The sequence below is a fragment of the Leptodactylus fuscus genome, chromosome 2, assembly GCF_031893055.1.
Source record: "Leptodactylus fuscus isolate aLepFus1 chromosome 2, aLepFus1.hap2, whole genome shotgun sequence".
Lineage (NCBI taxonomy): Eukaryota > Metazoa > Chordata > Amphibia > Anura > Leptodactylidae > Leptodactylus > Leptodactylus fuscus.
This window is the reverse complement of record NC_134266.1, coordinates 64,737,171-64,756,045: the sequence shown is the minus strand read 5'-3', so window position 1 is coordinate 64,756,045 and position 18,875 is coordinate 64,737,171. Positions and strand designations below refer to the sequence as shown.

The window sequence follows — 18,875 nt, the reverse complement described above, 5'->3', positions numbered from 1 at the left end:
CGCAACGTGGGCCCTTGGCCTTAAAAGGGTTGTCCAGGATAAACTAAGAATTAACCCCTAAACTAAACCCTGCCCCCCCCCAACTTCTAATTTACTTATATTAAAAAAAAATAAAAAAACCTGTAATTGCCCATACCCCTGGAGCGGCCATGTGACTGCCCCAGGGACACTTTCTGATAATCCATTGACATTCCGTTTCACTGCTTCTGAAAGAGAACGTCACCATTTTACTTAGCTTAATCTATGCCACAGTTTTGTGCCACCATGTTGGGACTTTTGTAGCGCATATTGTCACATCCTAAACTATGCCACACTAATCTATGGCACATCCCCTCGTTCAGCTAGTCAGAAAGTATGGCCTTATACTAGATGTGGCTTTCTTTTGTCGAGTATCTAACTGTTTAAGGGTATGTTCACACGGTGGAAAATGGCGCAGTGCATCGGCATTCCGTCGCGGTATCCTGCTCCTGATTAGGCCCAAATAAATGGGCCTAAACTGGAGTGTGTCTCGAGCCGTGGACACCGCGGCTGAATCAGCTGGAGAATCCGCGGCAAGATTGGTCATCTTGCTTCTTTTTTCTGCTACTAGCGAGCGGCTCCCACTGAAGTCAATGGGAGCCATTTTTGCTGGTAGATTTTGAGGCGGATTCTACGTCAAAATCTGCTGGCAAAAAACTCCATGTGAACATACCCTTAGGCCAGGAATCAAACACAGCTGCCATAATTTTTCCTCCGCGTGTTTTTAGGTTGTTTTTGGAGAATAAGTTTAGCGTTGGTTGGAATATAATAGAAAGTTTCTCTGTAGCAAACAGTTATAAGAAAACTATTGTTGGTAAGCCATAATAAGAGTAGGGCAGCTGTGTGAGAGCATTATGGGAGTAAACAATAGTTGTGTATATATAGCAGCAATGTTGGAGATGGGTGGTTTTGCCGTAACATTTCAGAGATAATTATAGTATTTGTGAATGACACCCATGCAGAATGTATCTGTATAATACTGAATCTTTAACTTTATTTTCCTTTCCTTTTATATAAATACTAGCTTTAACCCGCGACTTCGTCGTGGGCCCCAACGCCCCTCTACTTGTGCCCAGAGCGGGCCTGCCCCCAGTATGTTGTCCCCCCATCTCTGCCCCCAGTATGTTGTCCCCCCCCATCTCTGCCCCCAGTATGTTGTCCCCCCCATCTCTGCCCCCATTATCTTCCACCCCCCCATCTCTGCCCCCAGCTTCATGTCCCCCCATTTCTGCCCCCAGATTCATGTTGCCCCCCTATCTCTTCCCCCAGATTCATGTCCCCCCATCTCTGCCCCCAGTATCTTGTCCCCCCCATCTCTGCCCCCAGTATCTTGTCCCCCCCATCTCTGCCCCCAGTATCTTGTCCCCCCCATCTCTGCTCCCAGTTTCTTCACCCCATCTCTGCCCCCAGTTTCATGTCCCCCCCCCATTTCTGCCCCCAGATTCATGTTGCCCCCCTATCTCTTCCCCCAGATTCATGTCCCCCCCCATCTCTGCTCCCAGTTTCTTCACCCCCATCTCTGTCCCCAGCTTCATGTCCCCCCTTCTCTGCCTCCAGTTCACTTCATGTGCCCCCAGTGTCTTGCCCCCCCATCTCTGCCCCTCAGTCTCATGTTCCCCCATCCCTGCCCCCTGAAGTAAAGTCCATCTGTTTTTCCTGTTTCTCCTATGGTACACATAGCGTATCATTAGAGTATGTATGGTAGGGTATGTTCACACAGTGGAATTTGCATTCTGAGTGTTAACATTGCGCGCGGCTAGCCACGACGGGCTGCTGGCGCAGTGCAGTGTCATCCCGTCGCAGCATTCTGCTCTGGATTAGGCCCTAAAGAATGGGCCCAATCGGGAGGGAGCCTTGCGCCGTGGACACCAAGCTGAGTCAGCTGCGGGAAGAAGGGGGGCATGTCGTTTTTTTTCTGCTACTAGCTAGCGGAAAAAAAGAAGCGAGCGGCTTCCATTGACGTCAATGGGTGCTGTTTTTGGCAGCGGATTTTGAGGTGGATTCCGTGTCAAAATCCGCTGTAAAAAAATTCTGTGTGAACATAGCCTTATTAGGGCTTGTTCACACAAAGTATGCAGCTGTATTGCATATAGTTGCTTATTTAGTCTAGTGGTTCTCATTGCTAAAATGTAGCTCCAGCAAAAAGTTTATTTTTTTCCCACCATTTGTAATGGCCACTGAATAAATAGTAGTGATGTTATTCTTCTCGCTGAGTACTTTTTTTCCCCAAAATTATCTTCCTTATTCCTCTTCCTCTGAGGCAGGGGCGATTTGGCCATAACATGAGTCATGGATTATGAGGTATTGGTCTGCGCTTCTGTCTAGACCTGCTTCCTCATTGCTCTCCGCTGGTTCATACACACTATGGCTGGATGTTCTGATGTTAATTGGACAGCCAATGTGTGTCATGACCTATGGAGACTGGCCTGGACAGAAGCAAGGATCAGTGAGTAAGTATCATCTGCTGCCCGTTGGAATAATCCAGTAGGTAGTGGTCTAATGTGTCCCTGTGCGTGGGGGTGGGGGTCAGAAAAGGGAGAAACTTCTGTGTGTGAGGGGAGGCAATATGCTGTCTGGGGGACAATTAAGGAGGTATGCGGCCCAATAAAAGGAGGTGAAATACTGTATAGCAGTCAATAAAGGGGTTAATATGCTGTGTTGGAGCCAATGGAGGGGGGGAGCGGAATAACAGCATCACGCCTGCCGCTGCTGGCTTCATGCAGGGCAGGAGCGTAGCGATGTTGCAGGCATCTGTGCATCTGTGCCAGCGTCTAACCGTCCCCGGCATCTGCCTCTCTATTACAGCGGATGCCGGGTCTATATTCACATATGCAAAGCCAGCGGCGAGATGCCGCTGGCCCTGCGTGCGCGCTCATAGACCAGTCTAGCCTTCACAATGCGAATACACACCCGACATCCGCTGTAATAGAGAGAGGTGGATGCCGGGTCTGTATTCGCATTGTGAAGGCTAGACTGGTCTATGAGTGTGCACGCAGGGCCAGCAGCATCTCGCCGCTGGCTTTGCATATGTAACCCCGCCCACCAATAACGCAACAAAGCATGAAGACAGAAGAATTTACAGCAACGAAGACTGGTGAGTATGCGATGTGGGAATACCCCTTTAATGCCCCCTCCAGTTGTCCCCAGTTTAATGTCCCCCCAGTTTAAATGCCCTCTTCATCTACCCCCAGTTTCATGTCCCCACCCCCTCCATTTCTCCCTCAGTTTCATGTCCCCCTTTATTTTCCCCATTTCATGTCCCCCCTCCATCTCTCCCCCAGTTTCATGTCCCCCCTCTATCTGCCATCTCTGCCCTAGTATAACATTCCCCTTCCATCTTTGCCCCTAGGTTACTGAGACACACACACAAAGACAGACACATATAGACACACACACACACACTCTCCCCCCTGCATCTCACCTTACATCTCTCAGTACCTTATGACACACTCCACATGTCTCCATCTTCTGCCGGCACTAAGACATGCCCCCTTAGACACGCCCCCTAGACACGCCTCCCTAGTCAAGCTGTGCGGGCCGGTCTGAATCAGTCAGAGGGCCGGATGTGGCCCGGGGGCCGGGCTTTGCCCAGGTCTGTTCTGGAGTATTCCCAGCAGATAGCGGCCTATTTAACCAACCTCCCCTGCCCTGCTCCCCTTGTACCATAGGCCACAGAGGCGGCAGTGAGTAGGCCCGGGCCAGGCCGTGATCCCACTGTTGCTATTATTATATTCGGGGATCTTTTCAGACCCCTGAGTATAATAATTGGAGCCCCAGGGGAGGTGAGAGAGCATAATAAACAATGTTACTTACCTGTCCGGGATCCGATGTCATTCTGACAATGCTGCGGCCCAGGTCCCGCCCACAAGAAGTGGGTAGTAGATCTTTTGACTTGGTCATTTTATAAGTAGCTTGCATGCTGAAAAAGTGTGAGCACCCCTGGCCTAAGGGATGCGCGCGAGATGTTTAGGTGATGTGTCTATAGTATTACCAATGAATGTGTCTTGTGTATGAGTGAATAAAATATGCACTTTGACGTGTGTGTTATATACTATGTATGTGTGCTGTATGCTTCAGGGTTATGTGTGACACAGGGGGGAGAATTTAATAAGACTGGCGTTCTACATCAGTAGTCAGTTCTCCCACTGGCTTGAGATGTGCCAGCATTATTACAGGGAGCTTTCGTGTGCCTTAATTGAAATCTGCACCAGCCAGGGGCTGTAGTGGGTTTCAGCTAATACTGACACATCTAGGGTAAGTTCACATGGCGCAAAGTGAAGAGGATCACTTTCCGCCACCGCCTTTTTCGTGCGTCTAGCTGTGACGGGATGCCCATCTTTAACGTAAGTTGGGTCCATGCAGTAAAGGTGTGCCTCTCCTACACTGGGAACTGCACCGTGAAAATGACCTCGTACGCTCAAGGCAATGCCTGCAAGTGATCAGTTTAGGTTTCCTATCATGGGCGACATCCTGCTGGAACACGTGCATGTTCTGTTTCTATTCATAGATTGTAAGCCCTCGCGGGCAGGGCCCTCTATCCCACTGTGCCAGTCGGCCATTGTGAGTATTATATGTTAGTATATTTTGTGTACTGTATGTAACCCCTAAATGTAAAGCACCATGGAATTAATGGTGCTATATAAATAAATAAACAATAATAATATTCCTCAATGACAGATGGCGTTTGTAGGCGGGTTAAAGTACCCAATCCCCAATTGGGGATCATGGCAGTTAATGGGTTAAGTGAACAAGTGTTTGTGCACATCATGTGTCAAATTTGTGTGTCCCATATGTGGGATGTCTGATGTGCAAGTGTGATGTATGAATCATCTATTCAATATAGAATGTACTGTATTATATATCTGAGTGGTTTCATTGTTGGAGGTGGCCCAGATAACGTCTTTCACACAGGCCCTTTGCTGTCAGTGTCCACTCCTGTGTATAGACGCTGACAGACGTGATGACTGTTGTAATACTGTATATATTCTGCCAGTGAAGGTAATGATTAGCCGGGATCACCTTACTTGTGGGAGGTGGGATACAAGACTGATGGCATCTTTAGTTTATGCCCTAACGGCGGATTCACATCTGCGCCTGTGCGCGCTTTAGCCAATCCAGCTGGGTTTCTGTCTTCTGGCCCGAGAAACTTAATAGGGGATGGAAACCCAGCAGTCAGTTTTCAAAGCCACTCAAGTGAATGGGTTTGAAAAGTGAGCGCCCATGAGTGTTTTGTACCTGTCCATGGCGAAACCGTTTTTTTTTTTTTTTTTTTTAAACTGGACACAAAGCTACACGTTGACAAGCCACAAAGCTTCTGTGAGAATGTCCTATGGACAGATGATACAAAAATCCAACTTTTTGCAAAGCACATCAGCTCTATGTTCACAGACGGAAAAATGAAGCATATCTTGAAAAGAAGACTGTCCTTACTGTGAAACATGGAGGAGGCTCTTATGTTCTGGGGCTGCTTTGCTGCATCTGGCACAAGGTGTCTTGAATCTGTGCAGGGTACAATGAAATCCCACGGCTATCAAGGGATTCTAGAGAGAAATGTGTTGCCAGGGTCAGAAAGCTTGGTCTCAGTTGCAGGTCATGGGTAAGAGGAAAACATTGGACTATTCTGAGGTGGCCATCTATGAGCCCTGACCTAAATCCTATTGAGCATCTTTGGAAAGAGCTGAAACATGGCGTCTGGAAAAGGCATCCTTCACACCCGAGACAACTGGAGCAGTTTGCTCATGAGGAGTGGCCAAAATACCTGCTGAGAGGTGCAGAAGTCTCATTGACAGTCACAGGAATCGTTTGATCGCAGTCATTGCCTCAAAAGGTTGTGCAACAAAATATTAAGTTAAGGAAGGAAACCATCATTTCTTTCAAAGTCTGTTTCATGAGATTTATTTTAAAAAAAAAAAAAAAAAAAAAATTCTGTTGAAGTGAAAAGCAATGTCTGACTTTCATTTGTTCATTTTCATAGAATTGTTATTTATTATTACTTTGTTAGATTCAAGTTATTTCTGTGACCATTGTGGGTTTTTCTTTCATTATACGAGGGGAGACAACTTTCTACTCCCTGTGCGGGGGGCAAGTTTATCTAAAGCTTCACATGCCGGTGTCTAAGCTAAGCTGACACACTAGGAAATGCTTCCTTGAGATTTCAGAGGATTAAACAACAGCGATCTAAGCCTTTCTGAGATGCCCTGACCGCAATTTCCTGACTACAGTAACTGCTATAAAGTTATCCCTATTAAATAGTGATCCCTCTTTATAATACAGTCCACTTTCTGAGGGGTGGAGCAGCAAATCCATGATCAAAGGGAGAGCAAGCTTAGCAAACAAGAGCCATGCACTGAATCACTGCCGCGGCGAGTATGGGAAGATTGTAGCTCCTCGGCAGTATTGAATTGAGGGTCACAGTGAGTATACAGGTGTGTGTTACTAGCTATACATTTTGGGATTGTTACAGGGCTTTACCTTACTAAGGGGAATCTAACAACTTGTGCTAAGTATTCTGTTGGGAATGTAACCGGATAAAAACGTACTTGGCCTCTTGTAGTAAGGGACACGATGAAACCCCATAATTTACATGCTTAGGTGGTGCTTATTTTAGTAGAGGACGGCTGAGAACCTTTTGATAAAACTTTTTAAAGTTACTCAAACATGCCCTTCTGTGGAATAGGAGGGGGCAAAAGCACTTACATGAGGGTCTGACAGAAGAAATGGGTCTGATATAATGATTGAAATATTGGTATCAATGATGTCCTGTTATAGTAGTACATGTGAAAGAAAGACCTAGACTATAGGGTGATCTAGCACGAGAGGTAGTGTTGGTTCTTATCTAATGGCCGATGGGGCTGAGGCTTATTTCTGGAATACATCCAGGGAAATAGGGAAATTGTGTTTTGTTTTGTTTTTTGTAAGAAAGGTTAGACTTGATGGACATATGTTGTGCTTTCATCATAGTTGAGTATCTAAGGAAGTATATTCCTGCTACTTTCTATAGTTTTCTCCATGTACAGTCCCCTCCTGTAGTGAAATCCATATATCCTTTTCATAAGGACTATGGGAGGGACAAACATTAGCTCTATATTATATTCTGAGTAGTGAATAGTTCTGACTGTGTTTTGAGGCTTCTGTGCGGCTGATCAGTGGAGGTGCCAGGATTTGGATTTCTGCTTTTCTAATCTAAAGATAGATCATTAATACTGAAGTCCTGGAATACGCTTTTTTGGAACTCTTGCCCAGTATTTTACTTTTGAAAATGTTTTCTTGCATTTCTCTACACTCTATAGAATTCAGATTCTGAGTCTTGTTATACCTGTAAAGTCCTGGACAGCACTCAGTAGACTCTGAATATATTAAGAACTTTTTTTTTCTTTTCCTGTTATTCTTCTAGTCAATTACACATGGATTGCTTTAATAGGTGTTGGGTGAATTTTCTCTTTTTAATATGGATTTTGTTGAAAAATGTACAAAACATGTTGTAATGTTCTATACCAAGTAAGTATCCGAAGAGAAGCTCTAAAGCACAGCGGCTCTGGCAAGAGAAATACTATGCCGAAAAGGGGAGATGAATACTATGCAAAAAAGGGGGATATTAATTTATCTTGGGAATATTTAATGTTCCCTATAAATGAAGTCTTCGCTTGTCCTGCCATTACTCCCTTTCATTGACTATGGTGGATGGTTTCATTAACATGTGCATTATATTGTAGGTAGATACATAACTAAGGAAAGTCTTAAAACCATCTTAAAACACAGAGGTGTAAATGGACTTATTTGGGGGTATTTGTAAGGTTGTACGCTCTTGTTAGCCATATAAAATAGTTCTACCAGGTAATCTTATATAGATGAAAGGTTTATATTCTGTACGGAAGTGTGTGGAAATGGCACGGTACATTTCCATTCTTAAAATTCATTGCTCTCATCCATCGTATCATGATAGAAACAGAAAAACAGCGCTAATGTAGACAGAAGCCCCATGTCTGAATTGACTTCAGTGTAGAAAACAAACAAACAAAAAACAGCTTTCTTGCTTCATAGAACATGTCTGAGAGCATTCCTATGATGAATGAGAGCAATGCAGTTTAAGAACAGGAATGTGAACTTAGCCTGCCAGGTCTACAAATTTCCATACAGAATATCATTCTTTTACCTGGAAAGCTTTCATCATGGTTTCATTATTGGAGTAAATTCCAGCAGCATTTAAAGGGGTGTTCCCATGTGAGCCATTCAGCCAGGCTGTGCGCAGTGTCTGCTTCTCACTTCCTGTATTCCCCCCCCCCCCCCCTCCCACCTGAATTCAGCGCACTGTCTGCTTTCCGAATCTGTGCCCGGTGTAAAGCGCTATCAGTCCTGGTACTGTAGCGCTTTACAGTCAGAAGGGCGTTTCTGACAGTCAGGAATATCCTTCTCCACAGCAGCGCCTATCGCGCTGTACAGTGTGAGCGGGGAGGAACGCCCTCTCCCCTCCTGATATTACGGCACGGGCAAGATATTGCTAAAAGATTAATAGAGATCTGATGAAGGGGTGGCACTTTTGAAGTGCAAAAACTCCGAAACGCGTTATCTGTAATAAAATAGGGGTTAATACATCCAAACCGATTCTTCATTTTACCGTAAATGAGCTCGGAGTAGGTCAAGAAAATTAGGGGTATATCCCTTAGTTACAATTTCTCATATTCAAGTCGACCTGGAGTCGAATGACCGAAAACGCAGCCTTATCCAGACGGTGTGAAAGAAACCTGATCACGTCCATCCTTACTGTAGAACGTTGTATGGGTTTATACCATTCCACTAGTGGAAAAAAGGATTTGTTCATACTGAATTTCTAGAAGCGCGGCCGTTTCTATTGTTATCTGTATCTTTTACACACTGCATCATGTTTAGCCCCTTTATTCCCTCACAGGCTCCATCCCCTTTCAACCAAACAAGAAAGTGTCTAAGGCTAAATTGTGACATTTCTGTTGATAATCCTCTGTCTGTGTATACTAGTATGCATAAGCAAGCGCGTAATGTTAGCAGGTTATTTTAACTATTATTTTGTATATACAGCTCCTGTGCAGACCTATATATGGCCATATTTACAGACTACAGGCTAGCCTTATCTAGTCTGGACCATAAATGGATGTATTCCCTTCCATCTGTTTCTATACTTAAAGCGTATCTGAACCTTTGAATAACATATGACTGTCTGACTGCATGTGTGCCATTAATAAATGTTGTCATTGTGCTTTCCATATAAAACGCAGATGCAAATGTCTTACCTGGAATATTTCTAGAGACAACACCAGTTGAACCCTAGACAGGACCAACATATTTATATGCAGCTGTTCCCTGTCCGACTGTTTGCAAATGATGTCATCTCTGGAAATACCTTGAAAAATGTAATATATTTTCTATGGCAGTAAAATGTTCTGTGTGTTGTAATGCCTAAGCTATAACAGTTTGAGGTGACACCCCCCCCCCCCCACCTCATTGTTCCTGTGATGTACTAAAACCTGTACACTAGTATTCTAGTGAGGAGCTGTGAGACAAAAAAAGGGAAAAAATACAGAAGGGACACAGTGAATTTCAATGTGGATTCTCACTGCAAGGAGCCAAACTTAAATAATAAAATATATTCCAACATTAATGTTACAAATGATGCTCAAAAATTGTTCGAAAGCTACATTTTAACATAAGACAAAAAATAGGCATCACTCCCAAATAAGTTCTAAGATCGCAGTGATTTGGTTTATTACATGTAGCAACGTTTCAGCATGTAATACACCAGACTACTGCTGTTTTGGAACTTATTTGGGAGTTCTGCCTCTTTCTTGTCTTCTGCCGTGTAGTTGGGACCTGGACCTCTGGGCTATAGCACCCATTCTCTCCTGGTGTTGCTGTGGACTTTCTTTCACATACATTTTAACATGGTTAGATTTTAACTTGCATCTCCCTAGTGAAAGAAATGGTCAGGAATTAGCATTTAATATCAGTAGGTTTAGTATAAACCCACATTAAACCAAATGAGAATGAGAAGTGATCTGTTTCCTGGAGAAAGCTGAAGACCTAAGTAAGAAGAGGGAATTAGTTCTGACATTGTGGACTGATTTTATCGCCTCTAACAGCCTAATTTCTTCCTGATAAATCCGATCGCTGTCTTCCTGGATGGATCTACTACATTCTATATTTGGATCTCTTCTGCGACTGGATCAGTGGCTGCTGTTGATCTGCCCCACATAGGTCTGTCCAAGTGTATAGGCTTTAGGCAGATTGTGTCCAGTGTTTCTCTGCTGGATCCTCTCCTGTGATGGTAAAAGCTATATCTAAGTACTTTTTGCATTTCTCTACTTCACTGGGCTTCACAACGGTTTTATTTGCCCTCTGTTACCATGTTCTCTTCCTAAGAGGAATAAGAAGAGCATACAATGCAGCTTATAGGAGAACAACACGTAAAGAATAAAATGTCCTTCTTAAAACTGAATTGTCATGCTGTTTTTTGCAGCTAAAACTAGAAATCTATAAAAAAAAAAAAAAAAAAAAAAACTCAAAAATGACTTTCCATTCTGTAAAAGGAAAATGTTTGTTTTGGTACCGTGTTAGCCAGTGGTTATAAAATATAAAAAACAAAGACTTGCAAAGTTTTTTTTTTTTTTTTTTTCCATTCTGTAGACTCCACTACTGTCAGGTGGGCCTGCAGCCTGAGCTCCTAAGCATTCTGTGTGCAGGGAGTATGTTATGCCGATGGCAGGGCCTCATGTATGGAGGCGATCAAGAATTCTTTCATCTGTGCCACAAGGGAGAATCGCTCATTAATGCGGCATATGACGGGCTGTGAGATACATTTGGACCCCATAAAAGTCTGAGCTTATCCGTGAAGTATTGAATGTATGGTTTTTATGCGCTGATTCACTATAATATCATGTAAAGCTGCCATTGCTTTACCTTTATGTAAACAAGGTATTGGATAATCCCTTTAATAACTGCAATGAAATGAGTCGATTAGAGGCTTGCGTTCATTGCATTCGGTCTGCTTGCCTCTACTTGAAATCATTTTTTTTCTTTTTTTTTTTTTTTTTTTTTTTTTTTTTTTTCCCGTGTGCTTTCTAGCCAGTACCCCTCCTTCCAGCATGTCTGCACTGTACTTGCTGGGAATCTGTAATAAGCTGTGTACGCTGCGTCGCATACAAATGAACCGCTCTGCTCCTTCATTCACACATGTTTCACGGCCTTAGACTGACATTAGGTGAGCGCTGATCAGACAAATATGTAAATATGTATTACATATCTTCTTGTATTGCATTTGTAAGCATGTCGGCTGTGGAATGATAGTGGGCTACTAATGTAGCCCACAATGCTAGTGAAATGTAATAACCATATTATAAAAGAGCCGCTGCAGAATAGTGCATTTACATAAAGGTAAGCATTTAGGAAGAATTCACATTGATCGTTGTAAAGGAATCTTTCATTACATATTAAATAAATAAAATATAATAAAATTGCTGTAATATGGAAACCAAAAGTCCCAAAATTATGGCAATCTAGAATTTTGATAGATCCAGAACTTAAAAAAACAAATATAGCAAAACTTAAATCAAATGTGTCCCATTACAAAGCAGTAGAATCTGCAAGTTATAGAGCAGAAAATGAGCAGATCAATATATAATTTTGTGGAAGTGTTCCTGTAGGACTTGTCATTTACAGTTCTGCTCATTCTGAGTTTAGGATTTGAGACGGTGGAATTCACAGATCTCTTTTTATGCAGAATAGGCTGTCAGTCACTGACTAAGACCACTGACTGGACTCTAAGGCTCAGAGAGAGCAGAGAGTTATAAGGTACGCTAGGTTCACACTAGCGATGGCTCTCCGTTCTGGTCCATCGGAGGACCAGAACAATGAAGAGGACGACTGCTTAAATACTGGTTACAAGCAGAGCCTGGTAGACCCCATTGACCATAATGGCTATCACATTGAACCATTCATACACACAATCATGTATTTTCACAGTCCCTTGTATGGGGCCAGGAGCAAAACTCAGGACTGGTCCTATTCCTGTCCGTTTTGCAGATCTCAATCAGTAGGGCCATGGAGGCACGGGCAGCACACAGATGTCACCCAGTCCTGGTGACACGCACACAGTCATATGCATTTCACCTTAGAGTAGCTAGAGTTCAGTCAATAAGGGTACACAGGCTAAGGCTTTGGCAGGCAGTGACCCATAAACCGTGTCCATAAACAGTCCTGATCACTCCAAATGTAACAAATAATAATCTCCCCTTTACTCTCAAAAGAGACTTGTTGCTCAGGGAACGTTCAGGTAACAGGGCTGAGATGGCCCTTATTTTAGTGCATTGACCCTATAGCGGTAGCAAAGCAGTGGTGAGAGCAGCAAGAAGCTGGCCGCATCCACCAGCATCCCATTACTTTATTCACACACAACTTTTTTTTTTTTAGCCACAAATAGATCATAAATTTTTCTGAAATTATTTATTAGCACATGTTGGATATTTCCATCAATTAGATGCCACCAGTAAGTTGATTTAGAGGGACAGTGCGTTTACCACAAAACCTTTATTATGGGCGATCTGACAGTTTTGATTGTTTAGCAATAGCTTATTTATGATATTTTTGTGCATTACTATACACTGACTAAAGAAAGACACACATCATATGTTATGCTTTCATCTATTACCACTAGGTGAAATGAATAAAACTGTACATGAGGTTCTTGGCATACAGTTTGATAAAATTACTCAAGCCCACTAACCAATTCATGGTGACCTCATGTTAGTGCGCCCCTATACTAATATTTGTGGCTCTATATGACGTTTGCTGCCTTTGCAGTGCAAATTGCCGGGGGTTAAATACAGTAGCCTAACAGTACCCCTGCTGTCAAGCTTAGCCCCATAACTCGGGGCCTCATCACCCCACATTCACAGCAACAATCGGCACCTGCCCCTTTAACAGCTTAGAAGAAGATATGATCACATTTTATGCATGAATGCAGTAAATCTATATGATTCTTATCACCTTGGATTTATATACATATAAGTGTTTTCCAACAATAAAAATATGGAAAAATAACAATGTAGTTTCCACTGTTGGTCCCAACATCTTCCTCCCAGGACTCTACCTGCAGGGTGGGGAGAAGTCCATGATTATCAAAGACACCTCATGTCTGTAAAATAGAGATGTGTGAATACAGCGCAAGGGGGTTATAGCATGAACGGGGGTGTCCTCCCATCGCAGTTCATTCAGCCTGAGTGTAGTCTGAGTGTAAGCATGTCACTTGCTGGACGGCAATCCCATTTACTTCATTGGGTGTGCTGGAGATAGACCTAAAGCACCTGGCTGGTATATCGTCCATCCACCAAACACCACATGGCTGCCATCAGGCTGAATACGCAGTGGGCAGGAGTCTTCCCCTCACCCCCCCCCCCCCCAATCTCAGGATTAGTGGCGGATCTCAATCAGACTATGAATAGAGGAGAACTCATTTTTGTGGCATAACCCCTTTTACGTTTTTTGTTATCTTAGAATTGTGTTGCTTGCTTGGAAATTTCCATCTTTGTGGGATTTTCATTTCTATCAGTTGTTGCAGTTGTACATAATTGTTACATCCTTGATGATTTTGTTAAAATGCTAAATATATCAGTCCTGGGAGCTCTGCTCTTACTAAAATGGACTCTTCTAGCATGTTCAGTGCCGCATATCGTACTGTCAATGGCAAATTCCAACCTTTGTTACAGACACATTTGACCTGCTGACCACAAAAATCCTTCTTGTTTATTAGCTTTAGTGGCTCATTATTTTTAGCCGGGTGTTATTCGCTCCTAGAACTGTATTGTGAATATTTTCATTATATTGTGTGATTATTGTGGTAGATATTACAGGACTTGATTTAACAGGTAATCACAAATCTGACAACTAAGCAGCGGAAAGAGCTGGTGACTCATATTGATGCTTCACATTGCAGTCGCACGTACCTATATACAGTGTAACTCTGGATTACCCATGAAGCCGTAGTGAGCTGATACCGATCATGTCTCCTACAAACACATCAATTCATGCAAACAAATGATGATATCCCAAGTCTGTTTTTCTGTACACAACTGGTTTTCTGTAAGTGCCACATTTTCTGGGTTCTTCTTAAACTGGCTCCTCTTTGAGAAGACCATCCTTTTACCCAGACCACATTTTCTATGATAGATTTTCAGTTTTCCATACGGGTCATCTTCTTTAAGAAGACCATCCTGCAATAACTTATAACATAATTTTGGGTGGTCATCTCGGAGGTTTCACTGTATTTATATGGGACAGAATTGCAGTACATTCTCGCGCTGCTACAGTGTCCAGAGCTGTGCTAGTTTTTGTACACAATGGCCGTCGCAAACCACTGATCAGCAGGTTGCCATGATTCTGCTATTGATGATCTATTCTAAGCATAGGTCGGTTGTAGCATACTTTTGTAAAACCCCTATAACGTGTCTGTAAAAATCTATTGCGTTGATTGTGCAAGACACTACTGCCTCTGTGTCCAGAACATGGTGACGACACTGCCTCTGTGTCCAGAACATGGTGACGACACTGCCTCTGTGTCCAAAACATGGTGACACTACTGCCTCTGTGTCCAGAACATGGTGACACTACTGCCTCTGTGTCCAGAACATGGTGACGACACTGCCTCTGTGTCCAGAACATGGTGACACTACTGCCTCTGTGTCCAGAACATGGTGACGACACTGCCTCTGTGTCCAGAACATGGTGACGACACTGCCTCTGTGTCCAGAACATGGTGACGACACTGCCTCTGTGTCCAGAACATGGTGACACTACTTCCTCTGTGTCCAGAACATGGTGACACTACTGCCTCTGTGTCCAGAACATGGTGACGACACTGCCTCTGTGTCCAGAACATGGTGACGACACTGCCTCTGTGTCCAGAACATGGTGACGACACTGCCTCTGTGTCCAGAACATGGTGACACTACTTCCTCTGTGTCCAGAACATGGTGACACTACTCCCTCTGTGTCCAGAACACGGTGACACTACTTTTTTTTTTCTCCGTTCAAAAGAGCGGATACCAGACGGAAATGCTGCAAACGCAGACCTGCAGATGGTTTTTACAACCCATTGAAATCAATAGATTTTGAAATAGCAGAAGAGACAGCAGGCAGAGCTTCCTTTTATATTTGTCAGTTCTTTTATAGCCAGTCTGGACTTTGGCTCAAAATAACACAGCAAAATCTGCAACAAAAAAAAGCTGCGCTTCCACAACGTGAGGCCTCAGCCTTAAAGTGTACCTCCAGTTACAAACCGCTTTTCATAAATAATGACTAGTGCATGTGACTTCAAGAAACTCTGTAATATGTCTTAAAGGAGTTGACCACTTTCAGACCAATATTGACAAATGTACAATAGAAAGATATACAATTCTCCAATATACTTTCTGTATCAATTCCTCACGGTTTTCTAGATCTCTGCTTGCTGTCATTCATTCTGTTACTTCTAGAGGATAAAACTCTGACCATGGTCATGTGATGTACGGTCCATTGTCATGTGATGAGTACACAGGTGCCACTCGTTACAGTCACAGCACAATAATCAGACATCTGCCTGGTAATGAGCTGTGCACCTGTGTGCTCATCACATGACCATGGACCGTAAATCACATGACCATGGTCAGAGTTTTATCCACTAGAAGTAACAGAATGAATGACAGCAAGCAGAGATCTAGGAAACCGTGAGGAATTGATACAGAAAGAATATTGGAAAATTGTATATCTTTTTATTGTACATTTGTTTGTCAATATTGGTCTGAAAGCCCCTTTCAGGCTTCCTGTTTCCTTCACTACTTATTGAGCTGATCTGCTGCTCCTTATCTTCAGCCTGACTGTTGTTTGTATAAGATTCTGTCTCCATCAGCCTCACATACAAGACTCTGAGGAAGATAGGGGAGGAGTAGGAGGCTTTTGCCAGCTGGTTAATTGATTTATTGCCTCATTTGTGAAGTCTTTTATCTATGCACATAGCAGCAATTATTTAAGTGTGTTTTGTTGCAGCCTCCCCCTCCCCTTTTCATAGACCAATATGTAGAAAGTAACTCTGCCTGAAAGTGGAGAAAAAAACTTATTTAATAATATGTATTTAAAAGTCTTTTATATTCAGCTCTTCTATTCATTTATGCAATTGTTTATAGCTGGAGGTACTCTTTAAATCCATTGACTAAAAAGTATATTGATCTGTTCAGCTTGTTTTGCTTCATAAAATACAACACTATAACTATAACTTACTATAACTTAACTATAACTTACTATAACTCCTAGGCAGCAGGCCCGCTGCCTCGGGGTCATGTTTGACGCAGACCTTTCCTTCACCCCTCATATTGAATCACTCGCACGTTCAAGTCACCTCCACCTCAAAAACATCTCCAGAATACGCCCTTTCCTTACCAGAGATACACTAAAGACACTTATTGTCTCTCTGATTCATTCTCGCCTTGACTACTGTAACTCCTTACTAATCGGTCTTCCCCTTACTAAACTCTCCCCTCTACAATCTATTCTGAATGCAGCAGCCAGGCTCATCTATCAGGCTAGACGCTACAGCGATGCCTCCGGTCTGTGCCAGTCGCTACATTGGCTGCCTATTCATTATAGAATAAAATATAAAGTTATCACTCTCATCCACAAGGCTCTCCATAATGCCGCACCTCCCTACATTTCCTCCCTCATCTCTGTCTACCGCCCAACCCGTGCTCTCCGCTCACTCAATGACCTAACACTTACATCCTCTATTATCAGAACCTCCCATGCTCGTATACAAGACTTCTCCCGATCTGCACCACTTCTCTGGAATGCTCTACCCCGGACAATAAGATTAACTCCCAACTTCTACAGTTTCAAACGCAAACTAAAGACGCATCTTTTCAGACAAGCCTATCACAATTCCTAATGCACAAAATTGTCTGAACACTGTATAAGCAATGCCGCCCCTGCTACCTCTTGTGTCACCCCCCTCTACCTCATAGATTGTAAGCTCTTTTGAGCAGGGCCCTCAGTCCCATTGTGTGAAATGACGTTCTTTGTTATGTATGTCTGTATCTGAACCCTATAAATTGTACAGTGCTGCGGAATATGTTGGCGCTATATAAATAAAATGTATTATTATTATTAACACTCTAATAGAACAGAACGTACAATGTGACGGATTTCCTTTCAAGGGCTCGTTCACACGGAGCAAGTGGGGGCGGATTTTGGTGCGGAATCCACCCTCTCACAATAGTGGTCTATGTAGACCGCTAGCATTCTTTTTTTTCCACTAGGGGCATGTTGCCGCTAGCGTAAAAAATAAAATAAACGAACTGCCCTTTCTTCAGGCGGATTCTGCTGCTGAATCAGCCGCAGTGTCCGCCCCGCGACACCTCCCTCTGAACTAGGCCCATTCATTTGGGCCTAATCCAAAGCGGAAAGCCGCGACAGAATATGACATGTGGAATCCCCGTGTGAATGCTGCCTAACTCTCTGTTTTTAACATTGTGTTTGAAACAACATTTATTGAGCAATACTGAGTTCTAGAATAATTTTTTAGTAACTTAATGTGAAGGTCAGTCCTAGGTTTCATACTGGCATCATGGCTTTAGTTTTTACAAGAACCATGACTTGTAAGATGAGCTCTCCTGACTTTTATCTGTCATATCTCCTCCATAAGATTATTGCTTTTATTACTGGATTGAATGTTGCAGTAGAATACTTCATTCTGACAGCAAATAAATGCATGAACAATGTCTTTATGTGGAAATTTTACTAACCATTTTCTGTTGAAGTATTTGTGGTTAGCCCAAATTAATAAGCCTGTATATTATGTAATTATATGGTGTTTTTATGTTATTTGATCAACTGTGTTTTATACACACATCACTTATTTCCTTAAACTGTTATTTAGCTTTTGCCAGATTCTGCCACAGAGTTAAGTTATGTTTGCGAGGTTCAGCAAGAGTGCATTAGTCTGAATATTACATTATTATACATTATTACATGCTTTATTAATGATCCAGCAGGCCAAATCCCAAGAAGAAACTGCTCATCCTGGCACATACTGTCTGCTTGTCACAAGGGTCTTTTATTTTTAGCAAGAATCCTTTGTTCTTTTCCTATATTTAGCTGCATATTGCACTGGTCCATGTTTTAGCAATGTTCTCTTCAGCTTTCCTTCAACAAGATTGAACAACCAAGGCCACCACACTAATGTATTACAGAGGTTAAGTTGCAAAGACCACCCCTGTCCAGAGAAGCAGGGGATCACTTTTTATCTTAGGACCAAATGTATAACTGTGTACATCTGTAATACTCCTTCTTCACATTCTCCATATCTTTGACGTGAAGGACAATGTCCTATTCTGCTTTTCCTCCTATCAGTCTGACTGTACTTTCATTGTGTCTTTGTATCAGGGCTGTTATGACAGATTGATTGGGCCCAGTGCAAAGGTTTCATAAATGGGCCCATCAACCATCCTTTAGAAATACTTACTTAAATACTGTATGATGTGGCCTGTCACACTATCAAATGCCCCTGCAGAGGCATCAGACATTAACACGTCCCCTTCCATGCTGGCCCCTCAGACAAACTGCTATAATGTCCTCCTCCACTTGGCCCCCACAATATAATTCTTCTTTTCCAGGTTGTGCCCCCCCCCCCCATTTTGCAGTATAATGTCACCTTTCCTTGCCTCCACCCCACTTCCCTGTAAAATCTCGCCTTTCCAGGTTTCCTCCTGTGTCATTTACAAGTTGTCCCAACACCAGCAACCGAAATCTTTGAGGTTCACTATTAGGGTTGAGCCGATTGTGAGATTTCAGGATGAATTTCAAAATCC

General features: G+C 42.9%; 1 protein-coding gene across 5 annotated transcripts in view; it reads left to right on the top strand.

Moving 5' to 3' along the window:
* The window catches only part of TSPOAP1 (TSPO associated protein 1), a 114,454-nt gene that overhangs the window by 7,259 nt on the left and 88,320 nt on the right, over positions 1-18,875 (top strand). The gene's annotated exons all lie outside the window — the stretch shown is intronic.